Source organism: Mus musculus, chromosome 4, assembly GCF_000001635.26.
Source record: "Mus musculus strain C57BL/6J chromosome 4, GRCm38.p6 C57BL/6J".
NCBI lineage: Eukaryota > Metazoa > Chordata > Mammalia > Rodentia > Muridae > Mus > Mus musculus.
The window spans coordinates 119,993,432-120,008,158 of record NC_000070.6 but is presented as its reverse complement, the minus strand read 5'-3'; the positions used below and the strand labels follow the sequence as shown (position 1 = coordinate 120,008,158).

At 47.9% G+C, this 14,727-nt stretch overlaps 1 protein-coding gene and 1 long non-coding RNA gene across 7 annotated transcripts in view; one reads left to right on the top strand and one right to left on the bottom strand.

The window, feature by feature from the left end:
• The window catches only part of Gm38632, a 30,800-nt gene extending 25,235 nt beyond the window's left edge, over positions 1 to 5,565 (top strand). The window contains exons 4-5 of the long non-coding RNA XR_003955100.1: positions 792 to 857; positions 1,324 to 5,565. This is a non-coding gene — a long non-coding RNA (predicted gene, 38632). The remainder of the gene's footprint in view (positions 1 to 791; positions 858 to 1,323) is intronic.
• The window catches only part of Hivep3 (human immunodeficiency virus type I enhancer binding protein 3), a 404,287-nt gene that overhangs the window by 129,887 nt on the left and 259,673 nt on the right, over positions 1 to 14,727 (bottom strand). For all 6 annotated transcript variants that reach the window (XR_003954883.1, XM_006502817.3, XM_030253274.1 and 3 more), the window contains one exon: positions 10,907 to 10,985. The gene's annotated coding sequence lies outside the window, so the exon portion shown is untranslated. The remainder of the gene's footprint in view (positions 1 to 10,906; positions 10,986 to 14,727) is intronic.

Below are 14,727 nucleotides of genomic sequence, written 5' to 3'. Positions count from 1 at the left end.
TTCCATTGGGCGGGGATCTCAGAAGCCACAGGAACACCACCCAGGCACATGTTGGTCTTACAGCTGTCAGCTGCCTCGGATCCTGTGGTCACAGAGGCTTCCAGCCAGGCAGCCCTGCACCCAGAACCCTAGGAGATTCTGCCACTCCAGCTCCTAGTTTGCTCTAATTTAGTCTGCTTAGCTTTGGGGAGCATGCAGGGCCTCTGTCACTTCTTTTGGCTCATTTTATCCATCAACATGCTTTTCATGATAGATTATGTGTGCAAAGTATAAGGGGGGCTGTGTTACAAAGACACCTCCCACAGAATCATGGGGTGAGCAAGTGACTAGAGATATAAAGTCCACAGAGGTTCAGGAAAAAGGGGGTCAGCGTTCAGGGGAGCATGAGGAAGGCTCTGTGTGGCTGGGCTGAGCTGCCCAGGCAGACAGTGAGCTGCAGGCTGTGAGGACGAAAAGGGAGTCACTGAATGCTATGTATTGACACTTCTGTGTCCTCGGATTTTCCTGGGTTTCCCCTTCTATGGGCCCCCCAGTACCTGGTGCATTCTTGACATTCTTGACCCAGGCTGGGGATGTCTAACACAGTAGCTGCTCATACCCTCCTGGGCTTCTCAGGAGCTCAGGGCCAGGCTAGGGACTGCACAGGTATTTCTCAAGTGTTCAACAGAAATCTTGGATTCTGTATCCAGGACCGGCCCAGGTTCAGATGTAGACTGCTGGTGATAGCCTGTGACCTTGTGTACACACTGTGCCTGACATCTTTTCATCCTATTTTCTCTCACCCATAATAGGGATGATAATCCAACCTGTCTCAAGAAGTTTTGGGTGAGAATGTGTAGAAAGCTGCAAGTGTGGTGGTAAGCACCTTTAGGGCCAGCTACTTGGGGGCAGAGACCAAGCATTTAAAGCCAGACTGGGCAACATAATCAAACATAATTAGGAATAAGTAAATGAATACATAGAGGGCTTAGAAGTCTGTGGCATATTTTAAGAAATATGGAAAAAATGCCTTCTTGAAAAAAAAACAACACATTTATGAGCTTTGAGTTTTGTCTTGAGAACTGAATGCCATCAATGACAAGTTTCTTCCCAAAATAAAAATAGCTTTGCTGCTTTGACTGTTGTGTCAAAAGTGTCCACTATAAAAAGTTCAAGTGAAACAAGGAAGGACAGAGCCCTGGCTCTCAGATAATTGCCATACACTGGTCATCTGCCAAGGTCTGAATGTTTGGGTCCCTCCAAGTGCTTATGCTGCACTAGGGAGATGACCCGGTGGGGAAGGGCACTTGCCATCAGGCCTAATGAACTGTGTTTAATTCCTAGGATTCACATGGCAGAAAAGGGGACTCCTGGAAGTTGTCTTCTGACCAGCACATGTACACCAAAACATGTGTTTATTTGAATGTGTGCACAAGTGAGCACACACACACACATGAAATAAATATGTTTAAAAATGCTTATGTTGAAATTTCCTCACAGATCACGGCAGGGCCTGAAGTCTCTGAGGGTTGATTGGGTCCTGGGGTGGAGCTTCTGAGTCAGATTGGCATCTTTATGAAAGGTCAAAGGAGCCCCCTTCCTCTGACCATGAGCCAGACAGTCTGCCTTTAACCTTAGACTTCCAGGCTGAAGAGTCATGAGTAATATATTTCTGTCGTTACAGCAGCCTAAATGGTGAACGATCCTTTACAAATCCAGGTGACCCCCACTCACAGAGTCATATTTACTAATTGACCTACTCCGTGCTTACTTAATCATCACCTGTAAAAACACAGGGCAGAAACAGCTTTGAGTCCCCTGACTGACTTGCATGGTCCCTGACTTGCATGGTCCCTGACTTGCATGGTCCCCTATGAGGTGAACAAGAGGATGTTCTACTTTCCTGTCTCAGTTTCTCTTCTTGCAAAACATGTAGTGCTATTTCCTCTGTACTTTTGTGCCCCTTTGGTGGTTTTACTTTCTGGAATGGTCCTCGGAGGTGTCGTGGAAGTGCTGCTTGCTGTCCCTGAGCACAAAGCCCTGTTCAATGCCTTCTGGAGAAAATACACGTTAGGCTTACTCTCTCCGGCCAGAGCTGCATGTCTGGATCTAGTCAACGAATCCAGGAACTGTGAAGGTGTCTCTGAACAGAAGCATATGTAACACACGATGTTTGGAACTGAGTCAGCCTAACACAGGGCTTTGCCTTGATTAACTGACCAAAAAACAAGTGACCAAAAGCTTTGCTCCCACTGAAGTTCTATTATAGAAATGTTTAGTTTTTGCTATTTCAGTGTTTGTGGGGACATTACAGACATAAGTACTGTGAATCACAAAAATTGACTATCTTTCTGAATGCACACACTCACATTTTTCTGTGAGTTGGGATATACCTCTCCTGTTCTTGATCCCTTTTATATTTGTGCTAATAAAGTATCTGTCCCTGTTCCACGTGCAGATTTGCCCCCATTTCTTCAGTTATCAGCCAATAGCTCCCTACTGATGAACAGTTTGGTTGCTTCCCCTTATGCTAGTCACTATTCAAACAGTACAATTCTCACTGGCAACAAAATAACACATTATTTAGCACTTTCCCTGGGCCATCTATTAAGAGTTCTGTAAATATTCTTGTTTAAGCTTTGTAGGAAGGCTGTGCTATTATGATGCTCATTTTACAGATGGGGATCCTGATGCTTAGAGATGTTAAATAATTTTTCTAGGGATACATGGCCTAAACCCAGGTTCTATTGACTTTATGTTCAACGTTCCTAACCAGTATATTCTGCTATTTCTTTCCACACATGCCTGCACACACATAAGGCTGGGGGCTCAGTCATTTCCCTGAGGTGCCTCAGAAGTGGGCTGCTGAGCTAAAGGCAGGCACATTTTGAATGTTTTGGTGCATAGGGTTCGGTCTCCCCTCCATGGGGTGTGCACCCATCACAGTGTGCCTGCCCGAAGCTCATGCGTTTCCGTCTCCTGCTGCTCATCTCCCTAAGGACTCTCAGTCTTTGAAGTCCCTCTCCACCACCCGGATAGTTCACCCCTGTGGTGAGTATCTTTTGCTCTCAGTTCATCTTTGGGAATGGCTTGCTTTTATCCTCACCTATTTTTCTGCCAGCAGCTTGTCTTTGCTTCTTTGACAGGGATCTTTGCACAGGAGGGCATCGACCCTTCAGTCCTGAAACAGCAGCTCAAATCATTCTCAGTGTTATCATCCTTTAACCTTGGTGATTGAGTTTTAAACTCTCTCACAACTTCTGCTTTTGGTTTTAAACTGAAATCATCTGTATGTCTTCCTTACTAGTATTATTTTGGTATCCTCATGTTGTTTCTAATCACTTGGACTGAAGTTTATTCCTTCCCCTCTACAAAAAAACTCGCTCTAGTTGGGAGTCACCAGCTTTTCTGGTTCCAGTTCACACTTCTCCATGCTGTGCCTCCAGGCACACTGGTATCTAGTTCCAGGCTCCCTGATCCTTAGGTCATGTGTTTATTTACTTTACTTTTTTTGGTTGTTTTTTGTTTTGTTTTGTTTTTTGAGACAGGGTTTCTCTGTGTATCTCTGGCTGTCCTGGAACTCACTTTGTAGACCAGGCTGGCCTCGAACTCAGAAATCCTCCTGCCTTTCTGCTGGGATCAAAGGCATGCTCCACCACTGTCGTGCGTGTTTGTTTACTTACATGTGATGGTTTGTCAGTGTTTGGCTCAGGGAGTGGCACTATTAGGAAGGGTGGCCTCACTGGAGTAGGTGTGGCCTTGTTGGAGTAGCTTTGTTACTGTGGGCATGGGCTTTAAGACCCTTGCCCTAGCTGAATGGAAGCCAGTCTTCTGGTGCCCTTCAGATGAAGATGTAGAACTCTCAGCTCCTCCTGTACCATGCCTGCCTGGATGATGATCCCACCTTGATAATAATGGACTGAACCTCTGAACCTGAAAGCCAGCCCCAGTTAAATGTTGTCCTTATAAGAGTTGCCTTGGTTATGGTGTCTGTTCACAGCAATAAAATTTAACTAAGACACTAACTAACCTCAAAATTCTCTAGGCTGTTCATTTATATTCATTTCCCCAGATGTGCTTGTTATATAAAAGCTTCTGTTGGATTTTGATACAGATACTTAAAGACCAACTTAGAATCCTTCCATAGGCCTATCATAGGCTATTCTTTGCTTTTCTTTCTTTGGACAATGGGGTCTTTTCTCTGCTTTTGAACTTGCACACTGGAAGCCAACTTCTTGGTGAAATCTTTTCCAGCCAACCTGCAGGCAGTGATAGCTCCCTCCCTCAGGAGTCCACCTCTGGGTCACTGCTCCTTATTCAACCCAAATCACTGCTATTCTTAGATGCCGAGCTCCTCTAGGAAAGGGTTCCTGTGGCCTGTTTGTGCGTGTTTGCTGTACCCGACAGGGGTCAGGGCTCTGAAGGTATGTGTAGAGTAAATAGGTGGATGAGAAATAAGTGAACACATACAAGGAAAACCTCCCCCTGGACAGCTGATTGGATGAAGAAATGAACTTATCACAAATGTCCGCCTTTCCATGGGATTATATTACAAAAGGCTTGCTCTTAGTTGCGTCTCTCAGAACAAGCCAGAAGAAAGAAGATTTGCAGTTAGACTGCATGCATGGGCATCATGCCTCAACAGCTGTCTCCAGAGAACACCACTCTCACTAAGCATCCAGGAGACTTCTTAGGAGTGTTCTCCAAATGCTGGAAGGCCTCAGAAGAACACAGTTGACTTTCACTGTGTGCCTTCCATCTGGTTGGACACTTGAAAAGCAACTCCTCATGACCATGATGTACAACAACCAGGAGCTGGGATTCCTAGTCCCAATTTGTAAACCAGGAAACCGAGGCTGGAGCCCTCAGCCACTGAACAGTAGGAAGCAGGAGGATTTCAAAGGACAGCAGCCAGGGAGTCAGAGGATGAAAGGGTACTGCAGCCAGGGGTCGGTGTGGAGCACAGGTCCTGTTCTCACTCAGTGGAGATTTGTCCTGAGACAATGTCCCCAGAGCAGCTGTGATGCTGTTATGCATTGTTCCTAAAGAGCCTCAGACTTGGGTCAAAGAGCCACTGTCAGGGGGGCCTGGAGACATCTTACACAGGCTACATTGTCATTATGGGACTGGAGTAGGGATGGGAGGTGTGCCCTCCATATGCCCCGCCCCCACAGCCTACCCAGGGTCAGGGTTTCTGATGCAACCCCATCCTGGAAGTGTAGCAGGCAGCCCTTCCATACTCGGCTGGCAGCTGTGGGGCAGGTTTCATGTGATTCCCAACCTGGGCTAAAGCTTGGGTTCTCATGATGAACCATGGGTTTTATTTCTTGTATTGGTGCAGGCTCTGGAATATGGAGGCAAATATCCTATGGTTTTTCTGCTTTGTTGGGCTCCGTTATGACCAAGAGGTGGACTATGAGGAAAGTTCTCCACCTTTCCTTAGGGTCATGGTACCAGCTAAGTGTTTGGTGATCCCAGGCTCTGCTATGTTCACAGGTGGACTGTGGATATCAGGCTAAAGCTCTTGGGTCTTATTCACATGGACAAGGAAGATTCAGTCTGATTTCAAGCAAGAATCTACCATAACTACCCTTTTTGCCTTAGAAATAGACTGTTTGGAAGAATGGCAGGGTTGTCAGAGTTCTTGCCTAATAAGCACAAAGCCCTGGTTTGATCCCCAGTATTTCATAAAGGTATATGCCTGCAATCCTCTGGACAGATGGAAACAGGAAGATCAGACGTTCAAGGTCATCCTTGGCTACATTATGAGTTTCCGGTCAGCCTGGATACAGAAGATTGTCTAGAACAGTGGTTCTCAACTCTTCAAATGCTGCAACCTTTTAATACAGTTCCTTATGTATATTATGGTGACCCCAACCTTAGCATTATTTTTTATTGCTACTTTATACCATAATTTTGCTACCGTTATGAGTCCTAATGTGAATATCTGATATGCAGGATATCTGATATCTGACCCCTATAAAAAGGTTATTTGAACCCCCTCCCCAAAGAGGTTACAACCCATAGGTTGAGAACTGCTGGTCTAGGAAGAAATAGAGAGGGGGAAGGAGTGAAGAGAGGAGGGAGGACACCGTGTGATGCAGACCTGTGATCACAGCACACAGAAAGGCTGAGGCAGGGCCATCCTGGTTCAAGGTAGCTGGTTTTACTATGTCACAAACAAATAAACACACAAACAAATAAACAAACCAGAAACCCAAAAGGAAGAAAGGAGAATAGAAAGGGAGTGAGGAGTGATTTAAAGTGTCCCCACTCTGGATGAACTATAACAAATAGAAGGAAAGAGATCCAGCTGACTCTACCCCGATCAGGCTGAGTGTGGCTGCAATCAGGCGGGGCCGCTTACCTACAGGGCTCTGTAGAGGGGAAAGCCTGGGAGTGTGAGAGCCACCCTTACTACACTCAAGTCCCCACTACTGACCTACTGCCTCACTCCAAGTAAAGTGATTCCTCTCTCAGTCTCTGCTCCCTCATCTTCAAAAAGTAACTCTACTGCTGAATGAATACACATCAGCAGGACATAGGACAGGCAGGGCACCGAATGACACTGTCCCTTTGTACAAACCTGACAAAGTGTTGAGATGCAGCTCTAAAAGGCTCTGCTTGTGTACACACACACACACATACACACACACACACACACACACACACACACACACACACACACACACACCACGACTCATACACAAGGTCAGTTCAGACATGCCGCATCCCCAGATTTTTCTCAGGACATCTCTCTGAGTTGTTTCTGTTCAAACCAGAGCCCCCGGTTGTGTTTGTACAGCCGCCTCCCCATGTGTGCTGGGTGGGCCTCCTGCCCTCCGTGCAGTCTGCTGGCCATGAACGCAAACAACAGCCCCTTCCTGGTGGGAGAAGGAACAGGGAGCCGGCTTGTTCTCCGAGAGCAGAGGGCTGGCTGGTGAGGAGAAACAGTTTAAGGTGGGACACTTCTTCCTGCGCTACTGGCAGCTGTCTACATAAGGCGTCCATTATATGCAGGCCTCAAGGCCAGCAGGCCCCAGAAGCCAAGCTAAAATTAGTGTCTACTGTGTGTCTGCCAGAGACACGGAACATCCGAAGGTTAGTTGCCTCCAACCAGCCACCAAGGTAGAAGGGGGAGCCACACAGCCATGGCATCAGGTTCTCCTGGAGAGAGGGACAGACGGCCCTGCCCAGTGGCCTGACTCAGTAGCTCAACCTGGTTCAAAAACAGAATACAGACTCTAGTCTACACACAGACACACAGACACACAGACACACAGACACACACACACACACACACACACACACACACACACACACACACAGAGACACTTTTTAAATGTGTCTATATACAGTGGGAAAGAAGGTGGGAGATGCCAGGCCAGTGAGTGGTACAAGGCTATAATTCAAAATACTGCAGAATCTGAGGCAGGATGATCAAAAGTTTGAGTATGCCTGGGCTACTGAGTGACTTCAAGACCCTGCCTCAAACCAAAAATCAAATGGCTGGTGCTTTAACTCTGTGATCAGGCCCTTGCCTAGCATGTGTGAGGCCCTGAGCTCAGTCATATGTAATAGAGGGAAAAGTCACTAAAACCACTAGGGTAGACATAGTAGCACATACCTTTCACTCTTGCACTCGGGAGGCAGAGGCAGGTTCTATGAGTTCAAGGCCAACCAGGGATACATAGAAAGGTCCTAGAAAAAAAAAGAGGAGGAAGATGGGGAGGAGGACAAAGAGGAAGAGAAAGCAAGAAAGAAGGAAAACAGAGGAAAAGAACCTGGAGAGGTGGGTAAACAAACTTTTTCTGTCAAGTTTCCAATTTTCTCTATAAATATGTGCTACTTTGAAACCAGAATGGGACACATTAGGAGGGGTCTAAACTGCACATTTTTGTTAAATCTACAAATGATGGGCTGTGTCTGTCTCCAGGACCTAGCACACATGTGGGTTTAAGTCAGAGATCTGTGCCCCTTGCTTTGTGGGGAAATGGGGGCTGCAAGCCCCTGAGCCTGGTGATGTGGTGGCTCCCCAACCCCACCCCGTTCATTTCCACAAGTGCTTCTTATTCCTGCTCTGTGCAGCTGGAAGTGACTGACCTGCCAAGGATGCACAGCTAGGAAGCCACAGAGCCTAAGCCCAGCCCTGGCTTTCAATGGACAGCCCAAGCATCGTGGAGGAGGAAGGCTCTTGGCAAAAGCACAATGAAGAAAAAGTCTCACCTCCACCAATGTCCTAATCATCCAGAAACAACACACTAGCTTAGAAAACGCTTTCCCTCCCTCCTTCCTTCTCTTTTCTTTCCTCCTTTCCCCCTTCCCTATCTGTCTCCTCCTCCCCCTTTCTCTCCTTCTCCCCCTCTCTCCTCATCTAGCCCAGGACTTGAAGTCACAGTGAACTCAGTCTTGCACCACTGGCTCTCCTGCCTCCATCCCTAGTGCTGAAGTCATTATAGGCATGGGCCCCTTGCTGGGAGAGAAGCTGGTTTTGAATGGTCTCTCTTCCCTCTCAGGTGGGGCCCTGTGATCTGGCATGAGATGTTTGCAGGAAGAAGTGACAAGCACTGATATGGGGCACAGAGGGCTGGAAGGGGGGCTGGTGGCAGGAGAGGGTTGGTAGAGTGGTTTCCACTTGCACACCCCCTTATCCAGCCTTCTCAGTCTCTCAGGACTCCACATAAAGACCTTAGCATCTGCCGCACGGCTGCTTCTCAGCATTCTCCAGCTATAACCATCCCTGTGGTGACCACTGGCTCAGGTTGTCTCCTTAGGGCATCCACCCTATCTTGGACCTCTGTGCAATATTCCCATTGCACGGAGCACACAGGGCTCGAGCCCCACATGAATCTTTCCATGTGCTTGGCGCAAACACAGTAATGTCTCCAGGCCTCTTCAGTCTGTGGGCAGTCTAGGCCCCAGGAGCTCTCCAGCCTTTTACTCCCAAGGCTGTCCTGCTATCCTCAGCTTGGAGTCCAGCCCCATCCTCTTAACCTGCAGGCCCTGGCCCGGCTGTGACTCTCCAGATGACATCTGAGCCGGTAGTCTGGGAATGCCTCTCTGTGACCGAAGTCATACTGGGCAGGTCACCAGAACTGCCAGTTAACAATGCCCCAGTGCGTGGGAGGGTTCCCACAGCTTGGGTTTTCATGTATCTGAATGTATTGTGCAGTCTACTGCCTGGGCAGCCCACTGCTCCCTCCCACAGCCCCTCTGTACTGCCACTCCATACATCCCTCCAGCGCCAACCCACACACCTTCCTCCCTTCCTCGAGCCTTCTCCCTGCCCTAAGCCGCACACTGTGGCCTTTCTTCGGTGCCTGCCTGCTTTCTCCTGTGTGCCAGGCTTCTTTCTCACAGTGCAGTCACTCCTCTGTTTACCCAGCATCTTATTATTGCCTGGCTTCTAGTGTCCACTGGTACCAAGGTTGGGGTTCTGATGAGTGCATTTTGCCAAGGAAAGTCTAGCTCATTGCATCGCATCCTGTTCAGATGCACGTGCCCATGGCTCATGATTCCTTGGAACTGAACCTCACAGGTCTTTCCAGTTACTTGGCCCATGGCAGGGGCATGAGCCAGGCAAGGAGCTCATCATGTGAGCGTCAGCCCCGTGATGGTTCCTGCACCTAACATTCATACCACAATTTGTTTGAGTGACTGGGGAGACTCAGTTGGCTCTGACCACCCTGTTCCCCGTGGGAGGGCATGACAAAGTTGGGAGCAGCTTTTTTTTTTTTTTTTTTTTTTACCCCAGAGCCTTCTCTCTCTTCTCAACAATAGGATGGCAGCCGGGACAGTGTCTGCCAAGTGAGGAAATGAAAGCTTCAAGATGTGAGGTATCACTCAGTGCACCGGGGCCACACAGGGCAGGGGAGGGGCAGGGACTAAGTATCAGTACTGAGTCCTTAAAAGAAGCCCAGAGGGCCAGCGGAAAGAATGGAAATTTACAGCCTCAGAAAGTGGGAGGGTGGGGAACCCTCTAGACAGTACCAGAGACGTGGGAGATGAGAGACTCTCAGGACTCAATGGAAGTGACCTTAGACACAATGCCCAACAGCAGGGAGAGGGAACTCAAAGTAGATAGACAGGGCATCAAGAGGAAGGATGGTGGTGCCAACCCACAGTCAAAATCTCTGACCCAGAAGTGTTCTTGTCTAAAAGAACTACAGGGACAAAAATGGAGAAGAGACTTTGTGAAAGGTGGTCCAGTGGTCAGCCCAATTGGGGATCCACCTCCTGGGGAGACGCCAAGGCCTGACACTATTACTGATGCTATCATGTGCTTACAGACAGAAGCCTAGCATGGCTGCCCTCTGAGAGGCCCAACCAGTAGTTGACTGATTTGTTCAATGAGCAGCACAGAGAACAGAGTCCAGCACGCAACAAGCGATATCAAGGTGAGCGGCCATGAGAGGAAAGGCCTGGAGCTGCTGATTATCTGAGTCTCTCTTCAAGTATGATCCGAGAGAAAGGACCTAGAGTCTTCTGCCAATTCTACTAAGCACGCTCACGCATACTGTGTGCATCCAGCCCTGGACAGGCTTTCTGTAGCTGCAAGGCCAGCAGAACAATGTAGGAGCCTGAGCCCCAGGACATAGCTGTGATACTATCCTATTCCTCCTGGGCCTGGGCCAGATGGACCCTGGACTGCTCGTTCGCTGAGTCTACTGCTGAGCTCTGCAGAGGTGTGCTGTGTCTATGCTGAGCTGAAGGCAGTCTCAGTCAGAATGGGCTTCCTAGCTCTCCTCCCAGGACACCTTCTTTATCACACGCAGAGAGCAACAGAAATGTTAATAATGACGCCACCTAGACATTTGGGTGGGGCTGTTTTAAAGTCACACATCTACCTCCTACCTATAAACATGGCCCAGGGCTTTTGAACCAAGTCTGTGCAGTGCACGTGCAGGAGCGATCAGAGAGAACTCACCTATAAGGAGCAAGCTGTGATGTCATGGTGGAGCTAGGCCAGAGATTCTGAAAGCTTCAAGGCTGTGTCAGAGGGAGGCCTGTTGGGAACAGAGAAGTAGATCAAACTTTAAAACGTGCATCCAAAGCAAACCTTCCTCACACAGTCACTTTAGAGACAAGACTGTATTTCCTGGGCAGAGGACACAGCCTCAGCACCCTTTCAAAATGGAGGGTCTCCTTCCTTCTTCCCAGACCTGCTGCTAATCCCAGGCCTGACTTCTGTCTGTGGATTTCTCAAGGTTATGTTCTCCCTGAGAAAATACTCCCTCATGGCTCCTTGAGCACTCATCATTGAAATTTTTCTTTTCCCCATCAACCATCCATCCATCCTCCATCTATCCATCCATCCATCCATCCATCCATCCATCCATCCATCCATCCTTCCATCCATCCACAAGAGCATCTAATGGCTTTTAGCACACAGTTAGTCACTGATACTGGGTTTCAGAGAAATGAAGACCAGTAAGGAAGGCAGATGGAGCCTCAGGCCCAAAACCCCAGGCTTCTGTAGAGTGTGTGTGTGTGTGTGGGGGCCTCCTTCTTCCACATGATCACCATGCCTGCCAAAGCACATGTACAGGACAGTGACTGCTGCTTCTGTTGTTGGCACATAGACCCACCTTCCTTGAAGTTACTTTCAATGCTCCCCCTATTGGTGACCAAGAGCTTAGCATCTTATTGAAAACCAGCAACACAACCCTTTGCAATTAACTCCTATTTGGGCAAACACAACATCACCAAATGGATCTGAGCAATGGTTGCACGCACACTCATTTAGGACACTATTCACATTTCATGAGCTTGAGCTTCATGCTCCAGGGTGTCCACTGAATAATTATTCAGCAGCCACACCCATGGCTCTGATCCAGGTATAGAAAGAGCATCAGCTTTTCCTCAGTGAAGCCCACTGATGCTTAGGACCCATTCAGACTGGTCACGTGCCCTGGGACAGACTGTGTCCTTTCTCCAGCTCATAATCCTCAGGAGTAATTGGAAAGGTATTATAAGAATTAAATGAGATAGCCGAAGGCACTCAGGGCCTGACCCAAAGCAGAAACTCAACAAACAACAAATGAGAAACTGGATTGTCTTTACCACTATTATTTTATTACCATCATTTCTAACATCATTATCACCACTATCACTACTACCATCCCATCACCACCACTAACATCATCACCACCACCACCACCATCCCATCACCACCACTAACATCATCACCACCACCACCACCATCTCATCACCACCACTAACATTACCACCACCACCACCAACATCACCACCACAATTATCACTACCATGATCATCACCACTACCGCCATCATCATCACCATCATCATTTCACTATTATTCGCATCTTCATCACCAGCACTGCCATTATCACTACCATTACCAGCACTGCCACTCACCACTACCACCATCACTATGCCAACACTGTCCCTATCATGACTACCACCATCACCTTCACTTTACCAGTCTTATTCCCATCCCTGCCATGCCAAAGACCATTGCGAATATTGCCATCATCACCAGCAGCCCTGTCATCCCCATCATCCCCATCACCAATGCTGTCATGACTGCCATCTTTACCACCATCACTTTTACCACCATCACCACAAACATCATCATCAACAACAACAGGAGCAGCTTCACTGTCATCACTATCACGGCTATCATCGTCACCATCCATGATCTTATCCACTTATGCATTAAGTTTATTGTCACATCCCCACCATCATGATTACATTATCATTGTCAACAATAGTGGCACGGCCATCACAGTCATGATGACCAGCATCAACACTGCTGTCATCACCATAATCACCACTATCACCATCATCACTACTATCGGCACCATCAGTATCATTCCCATTATCATCATTATCAACAACAGCAATGGCAGACTACCATCCACCTTCAGTGCCACCACCATAACCACCACAACCACTACTACCACCACCACACCACCACCACACCACCACCACCACCATCTCTCTGTTAGAACACAAGTCCCTATATTGTAATGGTGTTGTCTGTATGCCCATTATCCAGGTTTAAGCCTAGCTCTGTAACCAGAACTTGGGGTCAGTTACTTAACACTTTTGCGGAGGTAACTCACAGGAGCTGTGTCAGCCCAGCAGCTGCTGATGCTCTTAGCATTATTCCAGTTCTCACCAGCATCTCCTGAAGGCAGAGACTATTTCAGTCTTGCTTCTTTCTCCCCCTAGGGCTGAACACAAGGTCTCTCTCCCAAAGACATCACTAAGTGAGTGTTTAAAGAGTGTTGGACGATCATACAAAATCAGATGCAAAACAAGTCCAGGCGTGAGAGCCCACGGCTTGGCCACAGAGCGCAGCCTTCACGGGACCCTGCAAACATCAACAGAGCTCCTGAAGGGAGCCATTTGTCACTCACAGAGTCGATCTGCAGGGCCACTAGGACAACTCATTTATCAAGCTGACGCCAAGTTTTCCCATTAGCTCAGTAGTCAACCCTTGCCCACTGCTCTTTTCCCTACATTGAAATTTTGTTCCTATCTGCCACCTCATTTAGCCTCCAAGACAATGCTTGGAGGCAGAGAACAGGACTGACAACTCATTTTGAAAATAAAGAAATTGAGGTTCAGAGAGGTGACAGATTTTACAGCAGTGATGGTCACGATACAACACCGTCCAAGCTTCTATGCCTGGTCTTGGCTCCTTCCTGCTAGCGCCATGATACCAAGCATAGAACATTCTCACGGCCCAGTTGCTCCCCACAACATAGGATTAGATTAAGTTACTTTGGGTGCTACTTTAACATGTCTACTTTAAAAGGAGTAATCTAAGTTACCCCAGGGCAGGGAAATCCTGAGCCAAGCATGGGTAGCTAGACAAGCGAACAGAGCTCCCACCAATGAGACCCCATGCCTGGCTCTCCTGTGGAGCAGTCAAAGCATGCTAGGCTACTTAGTTCTCTTAGATCGCCTCATCTACAAAGTAACAAACAGTGATATTTGTCCATGGGGTTGATGTGAAGATTAAAGGAGCTAATCCATTCATGGTGCCTCACACATCAGCTGAAACCCAGGAAGGTTTAGATGCAACTATTGCAACTAATGATGTGACTCCTATAGTTAGCATGGGTCCCACCACAGCCCAGACTCTTGTAGGTGTCTGGCTGGGTGTCTGGCTTCCTAGGAAGGTGCCAGAGATACAACTGACTGGTGTTGGGGCACAGCATGCTCCACTGCCTGGCTTCATGCTCTCCAAGCCCTCTCCCTTCTCTGAGCTGTGCTCAGTCCCCTGCATAGCCAATGTTTAGCATAGCAGGTTGCAGCCAGATATCTAAAGTCAAGTCCTCAGCCTGTCACCTGTTACTCCATAGCTGTGCCTTTGCTTCAGCTTTCTTGACGATGCAATGTGGACATTCACATCCACCCTCAAGGGATGCTGGGAAGGTTAGATGTCCATGGTGATAATGAACTTAACAAGATCTTCAGCAGGTGGCTGATGGAGTCTATCCCTTCTAGGCTCATGCTAAGCTGAGTGTACTTGCCATGGTTTGGGCTCCCGCCTTTGCCAGGCCTTGCTAGTAGCCCAGATGTGGCTCAAAGGCTGAGGTGAAAAGACACATTCTCTATTTGGAAATTAGCGAAGATGGGGTTCCATGGAGGTGGGGTGACAGCTTGGTAAGTGGTCCTCTGAACAGTTAAAGAGAGGCTATTATAGATCAGTGTCTACCACATGGTAATGAATAAATGAACCAATGAATGATAGCCTCTCTTTAAAGATATTTGT